We start from the raw sequence: 26,343 nt of genomic DNA, 5'->3' as shown, positions 1-26,343 counted from the left end.
ATAAACATGGAAGGGATTGTTGCAGACGCAGGGTTGGTTGCACTTACTAAAAATAAGAGACGTGTGCATTGAAGGATTGGCGATATCTTCAACTCTGTTTTGGTAGCAACTCTGATTTTTTTTTTTTTTTTTTTTTTTTAATAATTTTTGTCATTCATATGGTTTATGAGAGTGTCTTTCAGTTTAATTATATTATTAGTTGTTTGGTCTATCATTTAATGTAGTTAATTTTTAATTACATCATTAGTTTGGATGACCATTTAATGTAGTTCATTTTTAGATTAAACATTTAAAAAACTTTTTATTTAAGACATGGTTAGGAAACTCTGATATACATATGGATGGATATTTGATATGAAGTGAGTTGGAATATGAGAAATTTATTTATTTTATAAAAAATAAAAATAAATAAATAAAAATTAAGATAAGTTTATTGAAAGTTCTAAATGTGTTGGTAGGTAGTTCGAGTGAATTTTATTTAGTTATAAAATTAATTTAGTTTTGGTAATTTATGGTTTTGTTTATAGTATTTTTATGTTATGCAACAAATCGTTGTAAGATGCTTTTAGGTTAGGAATTGTATATTTTTTATTCAAAGTTGTTTTTCCAATAAGAGTTTTTTTTGTTAAATTATGGTGTTTGTATGTTATTTTTATGATGTGTTTTCATGTATTTATTTCTCTTTTTTTTTAATAACCGCTCGCATCAAAGAAAAACTAAGGGCCAAAAATGAGAAACTGCTATACGGTGAAGAAAAAAATGTACTTTTTGGTCATGCTACAAAGCCAAAAGCAATGCATGGATGACCCAACCTGAGATGATTTGGAATCATTGTTTTAGCAAGCAGATGCAGAGGAAAGGATTAAAGTCGATGTAGACAAAAACCAGATTGAGATGCTCATTGCAATGAAGTGGCAGAAGGGGAGCATTAGGTTTGGACTCAAAGTGTGATTCCAGCAAGTGCAAATGACGTTAGAAGGCCAAGTCAAGATATGGATTAACAAGGGCTAGAGATAAAGTGAGAGAGAGGTTATGTAGATACATGGATGAGAGAATATAGATGGAGTCAATGATGTCAAGGTATGGTGAAGAAGCTAGCATGTTATGTAGAACCGAAGTAGTACATGAACACCATAGAGTGTTTGGTCCAAGCTGTAAATCCGCTTTGAATAATGTAGTCATTTTTAGATGACCACGAACCAATCTACTTTGAATAATGTGGTGGGTATTGGATGACCACTAACCAATCTATTTTGAACAATGTGATGGATTTTAGATGACCAATAACCAATCTACTTTGAATAATCCAGTGGTTTTTTGTTGTCCACTAACCTTCATTGTTTCATCAATTTACTCCCCATTTTAAAGGTGTAGGAGAGTTTATTTTTTCATTTCTCTCCCCCCTTTGAGGTGTGGAGAGTACCATCCTTGAATTTAGAGGACACCTAGAATTGGATTTAGATCATGTCCAAAATCATTTGGAATAATTGTTTAATAGCTTGTTATCTTTTCCATTGCTTCTTTTTTTTGTGTCTTTACCTATCTATTGACAAGGTGGTAAGACTGATGTAGTTGCTTCACCTATGGATTCCATCTCCAACAATTTATTCATTCATAATTATCTATCTTCTTAATAAGATTCTTCTTTTGATATTTATTTGATTAGTGATTTGTCTTCCCACAATGAAGGCAAGAATGGAGATCAAAACACTAACTCTCAGTGTGACCAACTCTTTAACAATGTTGGCTTTTATTTTCAAGATTTTAGGCATCTTCAATAAATCTTGTGCTTACAAACTTAACCGGCTTGGAGTAATCCATAATATGCAAGTTGTTTCCTTCATCATACCCCAAACCATGTCAACTTATGTTGAATGGTATCTCTTTCCAAGGTGTAAGAAACATTTGGGAAGCTCTTGATGTTGTTCTTCCGCGTCTTCACATTTTCTTTTTCTATTATTAGTGCAATCATTGTGTGATTGTGATTCATTTTCATTCTTTTTTTATAACTCCGTTAGGTCTTTTGTATCACAATTAGCATAAACCATTTGCAAGATTTCATCTATTTCACATGTTGCAATATACTTTTGCATAAGATACTTTGTATCATTTGTTATATCAATATTCTCTAATAACTCCTCTATGTCACAACTTGCATCAATATTTTCGATGAGTTCATCTATATCACAAATTGCATTAGCTTTCTGTATGAGGTCCTCTATCACAAATTGAATCTATCTAAGTTGTAGATGTTGCATCTAGCATATCATCAAGTTAATATTACTTTTCTCTTCACTTTATTTAAAGTGCATCAATCAATGAATCGTTCCTTCATACCTTGATCACTTCAAATATCATTTTCCAACTGTAGTATATCAACTATGTGATCAATGATGTTTTATTTCTATTGTAAGTCCCACTCAATTGCTTTAATTTGATTTGAAGTTCATGGTTATACTCTTGCAAATCCTTTTATTCTTGACAGGCATATTGGAAACAATTTCCTCGACATATTTATCACACTCACTTGTAATCGCTCACTTGCATTAATTCTTTTATCTTAGGTTTGCTTCATTTTTATGTCACCTTCGAGTGTCAGGTACTATCAATCATGCACACTAAGCGAGTGGTTAAAATGTCTTGACTTTTAGAATTGTAGTATTGCAAACATCAAAATAACACTAACACAAAATATATTAAACCTTCGTATTTATCTTGTATAATTACATTGATATGATATTCCATTTTAGATGAGGAAATGCCATCTTTTGATTATTGCCAAAAAAAAAATATCCTTTTCTTTACAATGATTTTGCAAGTCTTTTATTATGTATTGAAGCTATTGGCACTAAAAAAAATATCTCTCTGTTAAAAAATTACCACCTCCATTTCAATCTTTTCAAACGAACCTCAAAGAATCTTTACTTTTTACAAAGTGTTTTTGTGACAACCCTTTTTGTTAATCCCTCTTATAATTATCTTTATGCATTGTAATTCATGTAAATATTGTGTAAATGCAAACATAATGACTTGATGAGAGGAGTGGACACAGATTCAAAAGTTTTGAGGAGGATTTGCTTGGGAAATTGGTTAAGACAAGGTTGTTCATTAATGGCCACCAGCCTTCCCACTGCGTTTTAATGGTCTACATGACAAGCAGGGAGGTGGAGTATGGGCTTCCTAAATGGAGGACAAACCCATACCCCCTCTGTCTTTTCTCATGATTTGCATGGTGTCATCAACATGCAATGGTCGTGAGGGGGTTGATGGAGAAAAAAGAGTCGACGAGAAAGGAAGAAGGAGGATATGTTGAAGAAAATGTAACTAGGCTTGGTCTTCATAAATGTAATTTTGATCTTTGTACTTGTAAAAGAAAAGAAATATTATTTTTGTAAAATATAAAATGAGTTTCTTGCTCATTACATAGTTCCAGCACATGTTGAAGTGCTATAGGAAAGTCAAACAGTCAAAGAAAATGTTAAAGAGATCTTCTTGAACATATATTTAATGTATATGTGTCAACCTAGTGTCTAGATCGACCCTCCAAGACAAGCAAAATCCTCTTGAACAAGTCAGCCAACAAAACGATATAAAGAGAAATCATGTCGGCTCAAATAAAATTACACAACGATTCACTATCACTTCGGCTTATTATGGAGACATAACTATTATACAACCCTACTGATCTTTGTACAAGATAGAATCTCGGATCCTCTGTAATCTCGGACAAGTACAGGAGTGCAAACATTTGAGATAAGTAACTCGGATTCACTAGAATGGGTACATGGATCTAATCCGCATTACAGGAGGACACTATCTCTTGGATAATTTCAGTGAGCAGATTACAGTCTCATCCTTCTCAATGGTGACAATCATGGCCTAACTATGATGGTGATATTGGTGCAAGAATGCAGTCATTGTCTCAATATAGATGGGATAATAAAAACCACAGTGCCAATCACTTTCTTGACATATTGGATGTAGAAGATACACTCACTATCTCGACACAATTGTGATCTCATAAGTAATGCATTCTTAACATACTAAACGCCGTCAAGATCTCAGCATAATGACAACCATGGTCTCGGTAATAAACCTAATGAAGACAAGGTCATAATGAAGATTTAAGTGCATTAATGAAGACATGGAATCAGGATCATGATGAAGACATCGGTACAACTATCATATATATATATATATATATATATATACACACACACACACACACACACACAGACACACCTATGAATGAATATCTCGATGAAGGAGTAGTCATGGTGTAGCATCGATGAAGCTCTCGAGGAAGAATTAGTCATGGTGCAACAAAACTAAATATCTCTGTGGTGCGGTAGTGATGCCCTCAATGGTGCAACAATGTTGATGATCTCAGGAGTGACAAAGAAGAGGATTGGTGTGTTGGTCTTGGAGTGGCATAACAGGTCAAGGGTCATGGTCTTGGTATTCGTCAATTGGAATCTCTATAAGAATAATTTTGTCGGGTTTTCCTCTCCAAGAGGGAAAGGTTTTGGCCTTGGCAGAAAGCCAACATCTTATGTTCTTGTCTCTTTGTTTTGGTAGCTCTTATATGAACTAAAGAAGACACACTCTAATGTAAAATAATATGCTAATAAACAAAAATTAAATACCTCACAAATAGTTATCATGATAATAAGAATCTCATTAACTACATTTGCCCTAGATTCTTCAACAGGATATTCACCGGAGATGGTAATTCGCATGAGCTGAGAGATGACACTATGATATGTGAAGAGCTACCCACACCCAAAAAAACAAACAAACAAAACAAGCATGGTTAACATCTCTATAATCACAGATACGAGTAGTGTTCTTTGGGTGCCATATGTCATGTTAGACATATAGGGAAATGCAAGAAAACTTGAAAAATCAAAGGAATAATGTTGGAACATGTGTTGGAACTAGATCACGAGCACGCTGAGAAGCATGGTTGAAGAAAGAAACAAGGTTGAGACATTGTGTGTTCTGGAGTCCTACCGGGTTGAGCAAGTGGAAACTCAAGTCTACTTTGGATCCTTGGTTGGAAAAGGGTAAACTCTGTGTGCTTTTTATATCTATGGGATAGACATAAGTGTGCTCTGGATTCCTAGGTGAACTAGTGGAGGCATTGAATGATATAGTCCTAAATTAATTAAGTGAAGATGGGGTGGTCTCTGGACTCTTGTGTGATCAATTAATTGGCAATGGTTTTTAATTCCGTTGAGCACTTACTCCTTAGACTCTAAATGCAACTCTCGGGTGGTAAACTAAAAGAAATATTGCAATGAAGTTGACCTATGGTTGGGTGGAGAGTGGAAGTCCGTTCCTCGGTTTCCATTCATTCACTTCATAAGATAAGTTGCTTATTTGTATTTTCAGTGTGTTCTTATTAGACAAAATTTGTAATATTGTTGTAAATGGAAATGAATGTATCAGCAATACTCATGGAGGAATTTTATTATTCTTGGTTTTTTTTCAATAAGATATAAGTGTGCTTGTTCTCATGTTTTGAGGAGGATTTTCAAATCCCTAAGATTGTTGGTGTTTTCTTGAGTACATGGGTAAATTACATAACATATTAATTTATTGGTTGGGTTTTGTTGTTGTCATTGTGTGTGATATTCATTGTTGATATGTTATGTTTATCACATGTGGTTACTTGTTATTATGGATTGGTGTAAGTATTTGAGAAATACTCGTATGGCATGTAACATCAATGGTTCTGATGATGCTTGTTGAGTTCATTATGTGATTGAGGGGGTGTTTTCATATCAAGACTTACAGTTAAGTCTCAGTGATGCGCTCGATAATACCTATGTCAGGGCATAGGCATGTTGATAGTCTTATTACTCTTATTTTGGCTATGTTTTATGATCATAAGACTAGTGTGTACTGGGGCTTCCATTCCTGCATACTTATCATCTAATTGAAGGTATTATTAATATATAATATATTGTTATGAGTAACACTTTAATTCAGGAAGAATCCCTAGTTAAATCCATGGAGCACTCGAAGAAAACCCAAAGAATCACTCTAGCATGTTAATGAATAAATCACTTGTATTTGGATTTCAAACTTAGGCTAGTCCGAACAAGTTTGGGATTTCAAGAGGAACGGTGTGTGATACAACATTGAGGGTCTACACTTCAGATGGGTCAAACTTAGCCTGTAATGAGGTTACTTGCACTGGAAAAGGTATATATGTTGTGGGGCCCTTTGAGGTTAATGTTATGCAGAGTTTAGGTCAGACTCCATCATAGGTAAGGTTGGATAGAAGTCTGGGGTGGTGCTCTTACCACTAAAGGTGGTGCAGGCCGAATTTAAATCAGACTAGTCTAGAGGTCTAGGAAATCCTAGACTAGAGTGAGAGTAAAAGGATGGACAACCCATATATGGGCTAGTCTAAGGGTGTGCGTCGATAAGAACTAGTGCGAAGTTCCAAGGGTCTATAACTTTTTATAAGTGTGAGTTCAAGAAAAGATTAGAATTCTGAAAATCCATAATGAAGAACTAACACGATTCACTCAGTGGGAAATGGGCATGGAATTGTGGGCCCATGGGTGATGTGACGTGTTAGATAGTGATTAAGGCTAATTTATGTCATTTTTAGTGCGTGGGAGTGATGTCGTACCACTTGAGGGATGTGGTACCACCTGAGTGAGGTGGTGTTGTCACGTAGGTGCCACGTCGGATCCATGTGGCAAGTCTTGCCTATGTGGCAGAGTTTAAATGGTGATACTTTAAAATGGCATATCCTTTCATCTAGGGTTTAGATCAAGGTAAAATTTATATCATCGAAAATCTCTTGGCAAGATGGATGGACCGGTGTTGTCCAAAATTTGATTTTTCTAACTTTGGGGAGCAAGGAAATTTTGTAACCCCATTTCCATGAAGAAACTATGGAGGTTAGGTTAGATTAAAGTAACTCCTCCCACTAGGTCTTGGGGAAGTCTAAGGAGAGGAGTGTTATAGAGTGGTATCAAAGTGAAGTTTCTATACTGGATCTTTGGAGATAAAGGTTGGGACTCTATGTAGTATGATAACGAGTTAAAGTTTAATTACATGGTAATATCAGTGCATGGTTCAACATTAGAACTGCATGGGCTCAACAATAATTAAATTTGAAGCTTTGTTATAGAGTGTAGTTCTTAAATGATGCTTTTTGTTGTGTGCTTTGTCTAGCATTTGATTGTGGACTGCATATTGTGTTGGGTGTGGAGCCTGATTATCTTCTTTATTCAGAGGTATCACCGCATTGGACCCCAATTCGTAATGTGGCGGCAACGCCACCCGTAATATTTGCGCTACAAGGGGGTCTAGAGGGCAGCTGCGATCTTTGTAACCTGCATCTATATGTAGCAGACCAACACAAATTCATGTACTCTCAAAAATGAAGATGTAGACAAATTTATTTTCAAAATGCTGATGGAGAAAGAGATGGAGATCGAAATGGCGATGGAGATGGTGAATGAGCAGAATTCCCATGATTCATTTGAATAGCAGAAATCAGACTCTGTGCAATAACTAAATTGGCAGCATCACTAGGATGGTATTCATCCCAAAACAAATATTTCGTTGTGTCTGGACACAGCTTTGCAGCAGCCACGCAACTTAATGTGGGCCGGTATCTTCCAAAACTGCAGCAAGGAGTATCACCATTTTCGAACCCTGCAGACGTAAATTCTCGTTAATAAAAAACCCAAATCACCAATCCAAAATAAACGCATGAAACATACTATAATTTGATGATAGCGTTAAATGTATTGAATCCTCACCATAAGCTTGGGGATTTTCTATAAGTTTGGTGAAGAAAGTGTAACCATCGGCAAAGACAAAGCGAGCTCCTGGCAGTTTTGAATTTAGATCTGCGATGAGGTTTCCAGTGGCAGCATTAAACTTGACGGCATACTCGTTGAGATTCTGTTGGCAACTACCATCTGTTGTCAGTACCCGCTGCAGTGGAATGCAACCCAGAGGTCCCAATCCTGTGAAGAGCAACTTGCGTACGCCTAATTGATGCAGTGTCTGCACCATTTTATATATAAAAGATTAATTATTAACCATACCTTTACTATGAAGTTTTATTAGCCTAACCTGTTGAGGATGGGCCTTTTTATAATAAGGTCATTCAATCAAATTTCCCAGGGGTAGTTGTGCCTCAGGCAAGAAACTGGTGTAAAAAGTTAGATTAGAGTGGGTGTGGTTTATGTTAGGTTGATTTTGATAAATCAGATGTCCTTTAGTTGATTTTGACACATGAAATGCTCTTCGATCCACAAATCAAATTTGAAAAATCACAGATCACTTGACAAAAAACAATAAATTATGATAGTCAAATTTATAGTTGAGAAACACTCACCGTGAGTTGTTGGCGTAACGTGGAAATAAGATAATTTATGAAATCATCGGGAGCAAATTGCCAGGAATCAGCCTGGACGGGGAGCAAAAAATTGTTGATGTAGTCGTTGCTTCCAATGGACATTAAATAAATGGATTCATTAAAGAATTTCTCCGCTTTTTCTTACCCGGTTTTATTGGCAATGATCATCTTGGTGCCTTGAAACATCTCTATTTGCTTCCACAGCCACAGTCGTTGAATCTAAATGGGTATACAGTTAGCATGGGAAAAAAAGAAAATTAACAAAAAAGAAAACCAGAGAAGTGGGTATGGAATAGTTATTACAAAAAGAGATCCTCTTTCGTTAAGAATGCCGCCTCCACCTACCTAGTTTCAACACGACGTTCCCAGGATCGGCGCTGGGATTGGCAAACCTGTTTTCTCAGCTGCAAAATTAGCAACACCCAATCCATCAATACCTAGAAAATGCCCAATATACAAATAATTATTCAAAGAAGAAACAATTGAATTGTGGAAGGGGGAAGTAAAAAACACCAACTATATCACAAATGGTTCGGCCATTGGTGTATCTTCCTGTGGGCAATCCGTTACCGAAGTCAATTCCATACCATGGATAATTGGACTTCGCTAGACTCCTCTGCAGGTGATTGTTGTTTGCAACATCTGACAAAGAGTCTCCAAATATAAAGGATACAGGCTTTATCTCTGTTTCTGCTGCGCTTGCGCCAACGTATAACGTCGTCACCATCATAATTGCCATGAAACATGCACTTAGCTCCTCGATCCCAATTCTCTCCATTGTTCCCTTAGACACGAAGTGCTCTACTGCAGCTGTTGCTCTGTTTGAAGTAAATCTCCCAGCCCCCGGTATTTATAGTACAAAACAATAATTTTGGTATTGTTGTCCAATACATAGAGTCAAGGACAAATATGACAAGTAATGGAAGAAAATTGAACGAGGAAATCTAAAAACCAAAGATTATGACGGTAGAATTGGTGGATACACCAGACCGTTGAAGAGCGAAACCTCCAACTAACAACTCTGAAACTCGTGGGTAGATTAGCTGAATGGGTTTCGTGGATTATGGTTTTTGGAAATGTATGTTCATGGATACCATCGCTCGCAACTCTTTCCCTAACAATCATCGCCAAAGCAACAAGGCCATCGTTCTTCCAGCTTGATGGTGCAATCACCTTTGCCCTGATATTTTACGGTGAAACGTAACAAAATTGGTTGGTGAAACAAAATCTTTTTGGCAGTTATGTTCTATATATAACAATTTTAAAAAACAACTCTGAAACTCAGTCTATATATGGGGATATATTTGTATATCAAATTACATGATATTATTGACTTTGTAATATGTAAATGTGTTTAATTAATATTTATATACTTTATTTTATTAGTTATTACGTTATTTTCATCTTATTTGTATATCAAATTACATGATATTATTGATTTTGTAATATATAAATGTGTTTAATTAATATTTATACACTATATTTTATTAGTTATTACGTTTTTTCATGTCGTTGTTATGTTCAATATATCTAATTTGTCGATAGAGCCTAATTTTTGAATCTGTTTTCTCCATTAATATGTTTGCTTAATTTGCAAGTCATCAATAATTATGTTATGGATTATGCAGAGGGGTAGGTTTATTTTTTTAAATTATATTATTTTTAATAAATATTTGATATTAATTATTCTTTATAAGGAAAATGGTTATTTATTATATAATTTGAATATAATTATTTATATATTTAATAAGTATATTACTTTTCAAAAAATATTTTTTAAATTTTTTCCAAATTTTTGTTTTTAAAAATTATTATTATTCTATGTCATCATTTTATATGAATGAGGCTTTTATATGAATGACGCATTGGGTTAATTATGGATAACTCAAGAACAGAGTGAGATTAGTGAGATTTACATGGATGTTATTGAATAATTATTATTTTTTATACAGATTTATAATTTTGTTATGATCTAAAATTTATATCAATTTTATATAGATTTATGATTTTGTAATGATGGACATTATATATAACATGAGTGATTGCATTACATTCAATGTTGAGATGACATTGACGATTTAATGAGTGTGATATGTAAAATTATATTGATGATTTACATGTGTGATAAGGAGTGGTCATAAGCATATAGAGTTTAAGAATAAGCTAAAATATTTAAAATCAAGTTGAGATTAGGGGAATGGATACCTCAATTTAAATTATATGATGGAAGATATGATTATCGGTTGCTTTGATTATTTAGATAATCCTCTATGCTCTTATGTGTGTTTAGGAATAAGAGATAATATTGTAAGCTTAGCTACATATGGTTAAACACTATAGGAAGAAGGCATTACATGTATGCAATTAGATGAAGTGGAGATAATTCCTACCCATTAGAATCTCCATTTATGTGTATATGCGAAGTGGCAAGCATATCCCAACCTGCGAGGTCACATGACATTGTGAGGCTATGCTAGGAACTAAGGATCACACAACAAGGGAAGAATACCATTATTTTTTGGGGGACTATAAGTCTCTCTCAAATCATAAAATAGGATGGAATGAACATGGCCTAACTCACAAAATATTGGTTCTTTTTCCATTTAGATATATGTGTGTACAAGTGTTGTAGCAACCATGTAGTCACCCTTGTTATTGGTTCAATTCCCTAATCTAACATAAAGGTATACATCATGTTCATATAATGTGTGTGTGTGCACGCATGTGCATGCTTGCAGGCAAATTTAGTTAAGTGATAATATTATTGATATAGATGAAAATACATTCATTTAAATAGACAAATATTTATGAGTAAATCTAGATTTACTTTATAATTACAAGAGCAGCAAGTAGAGAAAATTGAAGTAATAATATATTAAAAACATTTAAATTAAGGGAAACATTCATTTTCTACTTAAAGAGATTATATTTAACTAAAAAAACATAATATAATGTGCATCCCTATATGTGATTTTAAATATTGGAGGGGAAATTAGTTGGAAAGTGGGTGAGTAAAACATTAAGGAAAGAGTACGTACAAGGTGGGTGGGTGAATATTAAAACATATGAATTATATCTAGTAACATGTGACATTGTGCATCATTACTAGATGAGAGGTGGTCATGAGGAACACATTATGGTTAGGGAGTTAAAATAATGTAGCATTTATATAGAGAATGTGTGAAGAGAGGTCTAAATTGTGGATCTTACATTGTCTTTCTTTGAGAAGTACATAATTTTTTGGTTGCAGGAAGTATCAAATTCAAAAAAAAAAAATGTACATTTTTTCATATAATATTTATATCTTAAGGGTTATAGGCAAATATAAGTATCCTTGAGATATGGTAGGGTGGATAAACTAATGAGATGAGAATTTTTGGCAAGGTGGGCGACTTGTACAATATATTTTGAGAAAAATTTTGGAGCATGAATATGGAGCAAGAAGAGTCTTTAATATTTAATAAAGAAGTATTTCATTTTTTTATTTAGGAAAAAAATACTTTTTGTTTTAGGAAAAAACTAGTTAAGTTTTCATTTCTAAAAATTGAGAATATCTTTAATTATAAAACCCTTGAGTATAAATATTAACTCGGCCTATTATAACTTTAACTCTGCAAGTTTGACTTTTGGGGTACCTGACTTTGATTGGGAATAATTTGTGATCCAAGACGTGATTCTGGAACTTCTATACACCACTTGAAATCTCTTTCAGAGCTCTTTCCATCTAAATGGGTTATGACTGCATTTGTGGTTATCTTCTCCACTAGAAATGGCTTCAAAGTATCTGCACCTTAACCATCTTTAACTTTTCCATGCTTGAGTTGTTCTTCATACTTCTTTGAATCACTTTTGCTTTTGCCATCACCTTTGATCTAGATACTACACCATTGACACCTGATAAATTAATGACCTAATTACAACACCGTTTTCAATATTTGTCCAATGTCCTCCTTATGTCAACAACACCTTTGACAGTGACAACATATCGATACTTGACATCAATGAAAACCTCCTTTAACAACATTTGCAACAATCTCCCATAATCTTCTTTGCCCTTGCCATCAATGACAACATATTCTAGTAGTTTGAACTCCCCAATGGTTAATTATCCAAACTCATTGATAGGCACCGAACACATTAGTCAACAATTGCACCATCTGCAATGTGGATATGGATCTCTCAAGGGGTGGATATGTTTAACTACACTATTACTAAGAAACCTATGGCTTAGTTAAAATCAACTCATACTTTACCAGACATTTTTTTGAACACCCCAACACTAAAAGATCTAAGCTCGTTAATAGTAACATATTACATTGGTCGAAAAATGAACTATCATGCATATTGAAATGACCACACAAGGGCCGGTGAAAACCTATCAAACCATGTTAAGAATGTGGAGGCCTAAGAAGTATGGACTTGTGCTCAAGCCAACTCCCTAAGATTCACTAGCTTCAAAGTTAAAATTCAAAATGAGCTATAGAAATATTTTCTAATTGTATAATACTAAGCCAAGATTTGAAACATACATGGGATGCTTTGCTTCCAAAGCTATGATTCCAGATAGTATCTTGCTCAATACCACAAATTGGTATGTTATGTGGAAGCATCAACAATGATGAGGAAGGAATATGTCGAATTTCTTATGTATAGTGTTGTTTTCCTTGTGATGGATTCGAGTTTCCTACATCATTTACATCTAAGCATGGATGAATTGGTTGATTTTGATTAGGAGTGCCTTGTCTCGAAATAGGCTTTTCTTCTTCTTAATCATCTGCATGTTTTTTTGTGCTTCCTTCTTGCTTCGTCAGCTCAAACAGTTGTTCAAATATTACTTACGAATGCTTACCACAAAGTTGATAATGTTGCTGTTGTAACCAAAATAGACTTGAGCAGTCAGTTGAATGAAAAAATTGAAGTGGGTACATTTGAACCACATTTGGGCATTTGAAAAATAAAAAACCTTCGTCTCATAGAAAATGGAAGTGTGTACACTAAAATCGCATTTGGGTGTTTGAGAAAACACTTAGGGGAATGGTTAGTACCTTGCCTAGGGCCAAGAATGTGACAAGCCCCAAGTTTGGAGTGGGGACAAGGATTCCTTGAAGAGTTGAGGACAATGTATAGAGCCAAGAATCCACAAGATCAGATTTCATACGACCTAATACGATGCAATCAAGAGAATCATCAAGCTCCCCATATAAGGGGATTCTCACATTAGGGATCAAAGAGACTGAGGGGAAAAGCAGATTTATTGAGATATTTATCACTGACATCAAAACCCTACTTGGTGGCCAGAATTTTAGCGGAGGAGCAGCCCGTGAAACCTTTGATGGAGTGGTGTTGGTCGTGGCCAGTGGAGGCTCTTCAATGGGTGTCCCAATCACATTCTTATAAAAGAACCACATCATCGATCACACAGTAAATCGTAACAGGATCGTCCTTGTAGTTATCACAGAGCTAGGATTGGACATGCTTCTTGAATAAACCATTGGCAGAATGGACATAGTGGTCACATGGCAAGAAGAGCTTGGCAAACTCAACTCGGTAGTAAAGAACTGCATTCACTTCACCATAGTAGTCATAGGGAAGAGGAGCCTTGACAGATGAGGCCTCATCCATAATGAAAATCAAACCCTACACCTACAAAAGAAGTAGCTTCAAGGCTCGATACAAAATTTAGAAATATTTTTAAGTATAGATTTTTTTGTATGCATATGGCCATGGGATGAGGCAATCCATGTCGGGATCTGTTATTTTTTGGGGTTTTGTCAGTGCAGAGAATTTAGTTTCCGGTTGGATTTCGATTGAAGAAATTTACACGGGCGAGTGGGTTGCAAGAGATGGAGTAGTAATGTTACATATCACAAGAAGGGCGAGAAAATGTGTTTGGTTTATGGACAAACCCAGAGGATTCTTAGTGTTGAGGAACAACAAAAGGAAGATCATTATTATGTTTATGATGACATCAATGAAAATGTTGCAGCAGGTCGGGATGGTTGTTACATTAGTCCCCATGACATAGTTGGAAAATAATGACAAAGTCATGATGTGTCATATTTTGATTGTATCGAGGCAGACAAAAACGAAGGCTTGCAATTGGTTGGGGTGAATAGTGCCTGCCCACCCTAACCCTACAGAGAAACACCTATCATCATAATAAAACCATTGTGAAACCACTATTCACTTGCTACTCCATAATCAACATTCACTACAAAAATAAGTAAAACAATACATCCATATAAAATATGGGAAAAGTAAACAAGAAAATAATGCAATGCAAAATAAATGTGGATGGAACTAAAACCATAAATCAAAGTGATTTTGAATTCATTAATTAGACAATACAAATGATGGGTCAAATAATTACCTTACCTTCTATAGAGCATGGGAACAATCCCACTCTTGTATTTAGCAATCTTCAGTTAAGCAAGCTTGGCCATATCAGAATGTTGGAGGGGTGGCTCGCACCATCAACCGTTCTTGATAAGGAGAGAATAGCTTGGTGGGTAGAAGTTGGTGGCTATGACCTTAATAGTTCCTCACTAATACCACTCAAGATCCTCGTTACATTTAATTTTGTAGTAGACTCCATCTATTATTGAAAAAAATAGTATTTAAAGGAGTTGTATTGGTACCATTGGCTTGGTTGTACATACTAGAGATCCTAACATCCAATATATGCATGCCCCTCTTGTATATATTAAAAATCAGAGTTTGATAGCTAATTTGTATTCAAAAGGTAAATAAAAAATTAGAGAAAAATCAGTTTGAAGCTAGAATTCATATATTTCGTAATGGCCCACTCATTTTTCCAATTGAATGTCGTTCAAACTTAAGCAATAAAATTTGTAAAGTAATCAATTTTAGGAAAAGAATTGGCTATGTAACTAGAAAAGCCACATTAATAAAGTGGTTGAAATATGTTTTCTTCTTTTTAATGCTATAAGCATATGAAAAATGATGCAATAAAACACATAAAGGAATCAATGGTCAGAAAGGAATATATTGTGTAACTAGCACAACCACATTAATAAAGTGGTTGAAATAATTGGATAGGAATTTCTTTCCACCTTTTAATGCTATTGATAAGCATACGGAAGGTGAAAAATGATGGATCTCAACCAATTTATTAATGTGGTTTCTAGTTGACAACATGTGTGTATGAGGAGAATTAATAGGCGATGGTTGACTATAGCTAAATATGTTGAATGCTGTGGTTGAGGAGGGTTTATTATGGTCAACATACAGTTGACTATGGATTACCATGGTTTTCCACATCTAAGTATAGTTAACTATGATGGATTATCATTAATTATGGTTCATCATGGTTGTTTATGTTTGATCATGGTTGAAAATGGTCAATCAAGGTTTACCATATTCAACCATGGTGAGTTGGAAATTGTTGACGATGGTTGAGATAGTAACTTAAGTCAACCTAGTAAACATATGCTAACCTAGTCGACCATGTAAACTTAGGTCGACCTAGTTGACTATGGTTGATTAGTTGAACATGGTTGACTATGGTTGACCTAGTAATCTATTAAACATAGGTCAACTTAGTAAACCCAAGTAAACCTAGTAAATCTAGTAAACCCTATAAACCGAGGTCATAGTAACCACATGTCAACCTAATAAATCTAGGTCAACCTAGTAAATCGTATGTCAACTTAAGTCAACTTAATTTATTCTAGTGAACTTAGGTCAACTTGGTAAACCTAGTAAACTTAGGTCAACCTAGTAAATCTAGTAAGCCATGGTTAAATTAGTAAACCTAGTAAATGTAGATCCACATAATAAACCTAAATTAATCTTGTAATAAATCTTATTAATAAAACCTTAAATTTTATTGAACTTTAGTATTAAAACCTTAAATTTTATTAATAAAACCAATTAAAATTGTAAAAAAAAAGAATAGAATTTTGAGTAGTTGATGAGTATAATTAAAACCCACACAGTTTTGAATAAATGGTGATAACTGAATTGTTAAAATATATTTAATATTAAAGTCATTGTTTGAACATGTTAAACCAACAAACTTGTGTTATGGCCCACTGGGTTTTGAGATTTCAGGGAGTCGTGAATGGTGTTATTCGTTCAAACCAAGTATAAGTTTTTTCTCGTTCTGTTTAGGTTATATATTGAAGATTATATTTATAAGAAGTAGTTTATATGAATAGGTAAACTTATTTTCTTTTCTTTTCTTTTTCTTTCCTTTTTTTTTTTTTGTTCAGAATAAGAAAAAAATGTTGGAATTTTATTAACAAAATTCCAGTACATATATGATCTATATTTACCATCTATATTCAAAATTAAATCCACCATCTCCACCCAAAAAATAAACATAAGGTCTCAAGATAAGAAAGGATTTATCAGCCCACCCTTCTATCAGAAATTGACACAAACAAGATCTAAAAAGGTTGTACATATACAAAAATCATCCTAGCCAGAATAACATAATCCAACAGATAAAAGATGTAAATAAAATCAACATTGTAACTGGAATAGCAAGCAAATCAACATAGGGAAATATCACCCTCTTCCACCACCATATCCTCAAAACAGAGCCTAGAATGTACAGAACCAAAATCTAACAACAAACCTATCTTTGATAATCCATCAGCCACATAATTTAATTCTTTGTACAGTTGCTTGAACGAGATGTCCATAAAAGATTATTTCAACATCTTAATGCAATCTAGATAGTTGGCCAGATTGGGTGGTGAAAAATTGGACCACCTAGTGACCCCATAGATGATGGATCTGGAATATCCATATCAATGATGGACCTGGAATCCCCATCTGAATATGTAAACTTGATTTTATATCACAAGATATCACTTTTTCCAAGGGAGTTAGCCTCTACACACACACATTCTCTAATCTCACATTATAAGATGTTATAGATAGGCATATTGTCATCGTTCATTTGAATATGTAAACATGCTTCTATAACACAAGAACCAGAAGATCCTACTTTTTCCAGGGGATTTAACCTCAACATACACACATTCTCTAAACTCCCACCAAACTCCCACCATAAGGTGTTATAAACAGGAATATTTTCATAGTCCATCTGAATATGTAGACTTTCTTCAATACCACAAGATCCCACTTTTTCTAGGGGAGTTAGCCTCTACATACACACATTCTCTAAACTCCCATCATAAAGTGTTATAGACAAGCATATTTTCATGGTCCATCTAGATATGTAAACTTGCTTCTATACCACAGGATCCCACTTTTTTAGGGGACACACATTCTCTAAAGTCCCACCATAAGGTGTTATAGACAGGCATATTGTCATAATAGTAATAGTTTCCCAGAATCAGTTTAATATCCTTAGTGGCTTCCATGGCATCGTAATGAGGAATTATGGAGAACAGATGACGAGTCACATGGGTGTTCATGACATGGTAATGAGGAATTATGGAGAAAGAATTATGATTCACATGGGTGTTCATGGCATGGTAATGAGGAATTATGGAGAATGGATGATGAGTCACATGGGTGTATGTTATGTGATGCAATACGTGAGTCAACATTATGTGATCCCTATCAACTGTTGAAAGTGCACCACTCACCCATTTCCACTTTGATTCGTCATAGTGGAAATGATCAGCAACAGGAATGCATTCACAATCAATAGGGGAATGGCATACACTTTTATCATCAAAGAAAATCCATAAGAAAAAGACAGGAGGTAGAAAGTATAAACCACTCTGAATAAGACGATGTCACTAACCAATGTCTGAAATCTTCCTTGTTTGTTATAAATTGGGGAATATGGATAAAAAGGAATGAATGTGTTAAATTTCCATAAGGAAATCTATATTCACATTAATCAAATAATGTTACAAATAAATATATGAAGTGTTGTCTCAAGATAGGGAAACTATCTTGGACACACAATCACTTGGTTGAAATAATATCTCAACCACACACCAATCTAGGAAATAACTCCTAACTAATAGGAACATACTCCTTTACATAACAAGAATCACAACTGAGACAAGTAGGAATTACAGTTTCCAAAACACCCCCTTAATGACTACTTGTCTCGATATTAATTTGCAAAGTCTAGTTGTGGTCAAACCAAAAAAAAATCTCGATATCCATATAAAGGATAAAACATCCATCGGAATGCATGGTTTCCAACCGCTGCAACCACCAATCTACTAGGATGCCCTTCACATACATGTTTCTGTTAACCATTATAACTACATACATGTACATGTACCTACAAATTCCCCTCCATCATCATCATGGGTTTTATCGGATTACCCATAACCATGCTCTAGGTTTTATCAGATTACCCTCAACCATGCCAACAAGGGCTCCCAGCCAACAAGGCTCAATTCAGCCACCAAAGCCCAACACAGCCACCGAGGCTCAACACAACCACCAAGGCTCAACTCTGCCACCAAGGCACTCAAGTCATCCACGAAGTCTCAACACATCCACAAAGGCTCAACTCTGCCACCAAGGCAGTCAATTCAGCCACGGAGGCTCACCACAGACCCAACTTAACGAAGCATAGGGTTTTCTTGGCTTACCCTCAACCGTGCCAATGGTTTTGTCGACTGACCCTAAACCATGCCTATAGGAATCCTTGTCCACTTCACTCTCGCACGTGGTTACAAACCAACACTATAGATACAAAGTTCTTTTAAGATTACCACGAACTTTATGGGGGTACACATGCCTTATCAGACTTACATAACACACTCCAACTTTTGGAGTTATCAGGTACATACATTTACAAATACCACTACAAAACATGCTAGACTTGCTTACTAGTAAATGTATGTGACTCTTAATACACCATGAGCCTGTTCCACAGACTCACACTAATTCACACAAACTTTCACTTTGTTGTTCATCATCCCTTAACTTCAATTACTACAACAAATATATGTTAATGCTTTCATGAAATCTCTTTATCTTCATTATTCACCATGGGCATCTTCATTCAATCTTCAAGTTTCTCTTTATGAGATAATTGTTAGAGTAGTCAATTCTAAGAAAATCACACTCATATTGAGTTGACCAGACTCAATATGTATCTTGTACAAACTCAAAGAGTTGAAAATTACCTTTTCTTTGATGGTGAATTTGATTTCTTGAAACAATGGGTAATAAACATAAGCAAAGAACTTTATTGGCTTGATATAGTAACATAAATCGGGTACGTGGAGCATCTGGGTGCTTTTACTAGGACCAGGCCTCATTAAATGGGGACTATAATTTTCTCCTTGTAAATCACTGCCTCGACTTAGTCAATTTAACCTCTACCTCAACCTGGTTCTGTCAATAACACCTTACCTTTTTTGATGGTCACAAAAGTTGAGCCCTTCTCCGTCAGAATTTATGTCACAAAAAAAACAGCCAGCCATGGGCTCTCCATGGGCTCATAGAAAAATGAAGGAAAACGAAAAATTCAATTACAAACTAGTAATAGAGCACAATTTCTGCAACAAACATTGTCTTAGTTTTAGCAGATAGACAAGAATGTTATTCAACAACAAGAAGTTAGATCACATGCTTCTTTGGTGCCAATACAACACAACCCGATCCACCATCAATTTTGACACACCATTGTCCCTCAGCTTGGTCGTTTTCTCCTTAGCATGTGATGCAAGATTCCCCATTTCAGCAGCAGGAACAGGTACAACATTCTTCATTGCAACCACAACAGCAACAAATGCAAGACCAAAAAGAAAAAAATTAAGTTGCTCAGTGGGAAAATTAACACACAACACAAGAATTTTGCTTCGAACAAAAGAAATATATCACTTGATCTTGAACTGTCTATGCAAATAGCACTGAACTGTCCACCCAAATCTCACGTTTTTGCTTTTTTCTCGAGCTGGAAAAACCACTAGCGATGTTTGACTGGTGAAAGAAAGCAAGATCCGCTGAACCAAAACAGGGAAAATAAAACCCCAACGAAGCACCATGAATCCTCTGCTCAGCTAGAGCAAGCAGTTCTACAAGCAGATGCCTTGTGGGTGGCCGAAAATTGTTGGTGTACATGCACTTAGACTAGCTGTGTTGGTGTACATGCACCTAGATTAGCTCCAGTTAACTTATTGCTTGCATGTGGCACATGTACACATTAACATAAGATAAAGCACACTTAGATTTAGTTAGCTTTAGTTATTGCATGTACAACTAAGCTTAACTTAGTTGCTTTTATGTATTTATTCTAAAACTAATATTGTAGAATCAATTTTTATTCTTTTCTCAATTCTTGCTCGCTTCCTTCCTTCTCTTGCAAGCTTGTTTATTGTTTTGCAGATCTAGATCTGTGTATCTCAAAAATCTTACATGGTATCAGAGCACAGGGATTTGTAATCAGTGCACAAGCAATTTTATTTGCAGGTTCAGAAGATTGAAGCAACAACAAAGAATGGAGTCTAAATTGGAGTTTCCACAATCGGCAATTCTCACTCCATATAATTATTTCGAATGGAAGCCAAAGATTCAACTTCATCTCAGAAGTAGAGGCTTATTTCGAATAACCATGGAAACGGAAGTTGAACCAACATCGGCAATGGAGAAAACAAGATATTTCAATCGCATGGACGAGGCCTTCGGCATCCTATGTTTATCTATTTCTCCAGAATTGCTATTTCATGTTGAATCATGTTCAACTCCAAATGAAGTATGGAAAATTTTGGAAGGATTGTTTGGAAAACAGGATGAAATGCAAGGTCACATTCTCGAAAATGAGTTAAACTCATTAGATCCGAGAAACTTTGAGAACATTCAAGATTTTTTCACAAGGTATAAATCCTTGTTGGTTTAGCTGAAAGGATGCGGGATCGACAAATCCAAGCAAGAAAATCAGTTGATTCTTTCCATTTTATCAAAACTTGGTCCAGAGTATGCAGTATTCGTCTCTACATTCCACACAGTCAGATCTGCAACTGGTGCAGCTTGGAAGATGCCCTCACTGGATTCTTTTATTCAGTCTTTGATGCATGAGCAAGATAAGCTCATCAAAATGGGCACACTTAAAAATTCCAAAGCACATGCACTTACTGTGCATGTAAAAGGAAAGGCAAATTCCAAAGACCATCAGAAAGGAAAAGGGAAGAAGGATCCTGATCCAAGAAAGGGAGGACATCCCAAACCCCCTGATGGATCATCTGGCTCAAAGGAAAGGAAAGGAACGAAAGGGAAATCAATGTGCAATTATTGCCACCGTGGTTTTCATCCTGAATCTGCATGCATGAAGAAGACTATAGATCTTATGGCGCAGAAACTCCAGCAACACAATCTTGGAGACCACATTCCTGAGAATGCTAAGAAGAAGTTTGGAGAAAAAGCACCAGATCCAAGAGGTAACGGGCATGCTTTGATTGCTCTTCATTCTGCACCACAAGAATGGATCATCGATTCAGGAGCTTCACATCATATGGCTTCTTCAAAGGAATCCTTTTCTTCTCTACATGCATACTCAAGTCCTCCCATTCTCATGGGGGATAATTCTGCAGTTGCAGCAACTGGACAAGGAAGAGTGCAATTCGAAGATGGAAGTTTTGAAAATGTCTTGCATATTCCAAGGCTTTCTGTGAATCTTCTCTCAGTGTATCAGATGACACACATAGGCAGCGGAAGGAAAGTGGGATTTACCCCAGATTCCGTGACCATTTATGACATGCAAACCAATTTGAAGATTGCATCTGGCAAGGTAAATGATCAATCTCGTCTGTATAAATTTTCTGATTTTGTTCCTCAATCAGATTCTATTTTGCTACTTACGCATGCAAATGAAGAAAGTAGGATTTGGCACGAGAGATTTGGGCACTTGAATTTCAAATATATGCAACAGCTTAGTAAGCAAGGGATGGTCAAAGGATTGCCAACCATTGAATTTTCAGATGGTGTTTGTAATGGATGTGCTCTTGGAAAGCATCCACAAGAAAAATTCGAGAAGGGGCATGCATGGAGAGCCTCTTCACCTTTGGAACTTGTACACAGTGATCTCATGGGTCCATTTCCGGTGCTTTCAATGAGCAAAGCAAGATATGTGTTGTCATTTATAGATGATTACACGAGATTCACTTGGGTTTACTTCTTGAAACTCAAGTCTGAAGTTTTTCAACATCTAAAGATTTTCAAAGGACATGTGGAAAATCAGTCTGGAAAACGCATCAAAATACTCCGCACAGATAATGGGACGGAATATGTCAACAAAGATATCAAGAATCTTTGTGATGAAGCAGGCATACAGTTGCAGCATACAGTTCCTTACACTCCACAGCAAAATGGCGTGGTTGAAAGGAAAAATCGATCTTTGAAAGAGATGGCTAATTGCATGTTGCATGCAAGATCTCTTCCGTCAAAATTGTGGGCCGAAGCTATTAATTGTGCCTCATACATCCAGAACAGATCTCCTCATAAATCTGTTACTGGAAAAACACCTTTTGAGGCTTGGACTGGCATGCAACCTGAAGTTATTCATTTCCGCATTTTTGGATCTCGAGCATGGGCCCGCATTCCTCTAGAGAAGAGAAAGGCTTTGGAGCCTCAAAGCAAAGCATGCATGTTTGTTGGATATTCTGATGAAGTCAAAGGGTACAGATTGCTTGATATCCACACTGAAGAGCTCTTTATTGAAAGGAGTGTAAAGTTTGACGAAGATATTTCTCATGCACCAGTAGATGAACTTGTTACCAAATTTTCATCACCACTCATTGATGAGTATGCAGATGAAACTTCAGACCAGCATTCTGATGAAGATGAGTCTTTTCCTGTGACCCCTGTTAGACCACCAGTTGTTGAACATCGAGATCATACTTCTGCATGTAGTTCGGAAGATTCTCGACCACCTTCAACACAAAAATGGCGCAGCATGAGTGATATCCTTGATGATCCTGCCTCTATCCCTTTGTTTGAGGAAGATCCGCAAGAACTCTTAGCTATGGAGCCATCCATGCCCATGCATGCTTATATGATGCATGGATCTGATCCACAAACTTATGCAGAAGAAAATGGGCATCCTGAATGGGAAGCCGCCATGGATGAGGAATATAACTCTCTCATTGAGAACCAGACTTGGGATTTGGTTCCGCTACCTTCAAAACGCAAACTTGTGAGCTGAAAGTGGGTTTACCGGACCAAGAAAGCATCAAATGGCCAAGTTAGTCGATATAAGGCACGATTGGTAGCAAAAGGTTTTCAGCAAGTACATGGTGTTGACTATGATGAGACTTTTGCTCTAGTGGCAAAAATGGATTCCATTCGGCTAGCTCTCTCCATTGCAGCAGCAAGAGGATGGGAGGTGCATCATATGGATGTGAAGAATGCCTTTCTTCATGGTGATCTCGAGGAGGAAATCTACATGGAGCAGCCACCCGGATACATGCAGAATTCATCTCTGGTACGCAAACTAAAGAAGTCTCTCTATGGCCTCAAGTAGGCACCTAGAGCATGGTACGCAAAGATGGACTCTTATTTGTTATCTCAAAATTTTGTACGCTGCAAATCTGATTCCAATGTTTATTTTCTGAAGAAAATTGACTCCTTGTTGATCATAGTACTCTACGTAGATGATCTTTTGATAACGGGTAGTTCAGCTTCTGTCATTACTAACATCAAAACTGCATTGCATAAGCGGTTTTCTATGATAGACATGGGCTTGCTAAATTTCTTCCTTGGACTAGAGATCCATCAGCGTGATTCTGGCATTACCATTTCTCAACCAAAATATGCCAGAGATCTTTTGGCATGATTTCACATGAGTGACTGCAAGCCAGCAGCCACACCTTTCTTATCAGGGATAAAGCTTGAGAATGGCAAAGACACACCATTGGTTGATTGCACATTGTATCGCCAGCTTGTGGGAAGTCTTCTTTATCTCACTCACTCCCGTCCTGATCTCTCCTATGCTGTCGGAGCAGTTTCCAGATACATGCAGGAGCCACATGAGTTACACTAGAATGCTGCAAAGCGCATCCTTCGATATGTCTAGGGTACAATCACCTATGGGATTCATTATGCAGCCAATTGTTCTTTGAATCTCATTGGGTTCACAGATTCAGACTGGGCTGGCAACACCATTGATCGCAAGTCTACTTCCGGTTATGTACTTAGTTTGGGATCCAGCCCAATTTGTTGGTCAAGTAAGAAGCAGGCTGCCATTGCTTTATCATCAGCAGAGGCCGAGTATAGAGGAGCAGTCAATGCCACTATTCAGGCAATTTGGCTACAACATTTCCTATCTGAGCTTGGGATTAGTGTCCATCATCCAACTGTCATCTGGTGCGATAATCAAAGTACGCTAAAGTTTTGCAGAGATCCAGTGCAGCGGCAGCGTACCAAACACATCGAGATCCACATGCACTTCATTAGAGAACTCATTCATGATGGGATCATCGATCTTCAGTATTGTCCTAGTTCCAAGCAGATTGCTGACATCTTAACCAAGACTTTCACTAAGCAAAAGTTTCGATTCCTACGAGATCGTCTCGGGGTGAAGGACAGGACTGCCTAGCAGTTGTCTTTTCTCTACTTTTCCATTATATTTTGAGGGGGGTTTTCTTCCCACTAGGTTTTCCCTCTTTCCTCCTTTTTATGCATTGTATATGGGTACCTAAAATGGCCGTGTTGCCGGGAATCATTCATTTTGCATCACACTCACCTAAGTTATGCTTAAGGGGGGTGTTGGTGTACATGCACTTAGACTAGTTGTGTTGGTGTACATGCACCTAGATTAGCTCCAGTTAACTTATTGCTTGCATGTGGCACATGTACACATTAACATAAGATAAAGCACACTTAGCTTTAGTTAGCTTTAGTTATTGCATGTACAACTAAGCTTAACTTAGTTGCTTTTATGTATTTATTCTAAAACTAATATTGTAGAATCAATTTTTATTCTTTTCTCAATTCTTGCTCGCTTCCTTCCTTCTCTTGCAAGCTTGTTTATTGTTTTGCAGATCTAGATCTGTGTATCTCAAAAATCTTACAAAAATTCTACCATAGTCGTTTGGGCTATTACCTCTCCACCAATTTAAAATGAATCTCAATAGAAATTCTTATGCCACCAATTTAAAATAAACAGGGAACCACGCTGCCACTTCGATCAAGAGGTACAATGAGCACTGCTAAAACGAGTTTCCACCAATATAACACGCCTGCCCGATTCCTTTGGACTAACAAACGAGCACGTTGGCGTCGAGAAGAAAAACTCCCTTTGCTTCACATTCATAGCAGCTCGACCTCCACGCTCACCACTCCACGATGCTCAATGCTCACTTGTCGCAACACAAGGATTTCAATTCTATGGGCACTTTGTTCCACGTTAGATGAACAACGCACCAGTCCCGCATAACCAGCCACAGATCTAAAAGCCACATAGTAGTGTTGATGGACCTAACCACTCTATAGCTCTTAGATCCAGCACTGAAACCTCCAACAACTCGACCTCATGCATCTCTTTACTACTCGGCTTCACCAATTTGAAAAACTGATCCCTGGATCGACCTTTAGACACCCCACAACACACACCAAACAGGGTGTCAGGTCACTGTCATAACCTACTCAACTTGATTTTTCTCGAATCAGCTTCTCAAGAACTTTAATAATCTTATGGACAAACAAAAACTAAAACAATACAAATATACTTTCTCTTATTTCCCTCAACCTAGAGGAGCTCAGGTCTAGGCCCTTACGGGCTTTGATACCATGTTAAATTTCCATAAGGAAATCTATATTCACATTAATCAAATAATGTTACAAATAAATATATGAAGTGTTGTCTTACGATAGGGAAACTATCTTGGACACACAATCACTTGGTTTAGGAAATATCTCAACCACACACCAATTTAGGAAACAACTCCTAACTAATAGGAATAGACTCCTTTACATAAAAAGAATCACAACTGAGACAAGTAGGAATTACATTTTCCAACAGAATGTAGTATAATCGCCAC

The 26,343-nt window shown here is 36.3% G+C and overlaps 1 pseudogene across 1 annotated transcript; it reads right to left on the bottom strand.

Moving 5' to 3' along the window:
* Positions 1-7,332: 7,332 nt before the first annotated feature.
* On the bottom strand, positions 7,333-9,199 carry LOC149239097 (GDSL esterase/lipase At1g74460-like; annotated as a pseudogene). The gene is made up of 5 exons (XR_016245957.1): positions 8,876-9,199; positions 8,774-8,832; positions 8,375-8,614; positions 7,791-8,040; positions 7,333-7,683 (listed from the first exon to the last, which is right to left on the bottom strand). The product of XR_016245957.1 is annotated as a GDSL esterase/lipase At1g74460-like (transcript).
* Positions 9,200-26,343: the final 17,144 nt, after the last annotated feature.

This window comes from Pinus tabuliformis, chromosome 8 (genome assembly GCF_031772625.1).
Source record: "Pinus tabuliformis cultivar Carrire ecotype Pingquan chromosome 8, CPIR1, whole genome shotgun sequence".
In the NCBI taxonomy this organism is placed as follows: domain Eukaryota; kingdom Viridiplantae; phylum Streptophyta; class Pinopsida; order Pinales; family Pinaceae; genus Pinus; species Pinus tabuliformis.
Note: the sequence above shows the minus strand (reverse complement) of the source record. Positions and strands in the feature narration are given on the sequence as shown.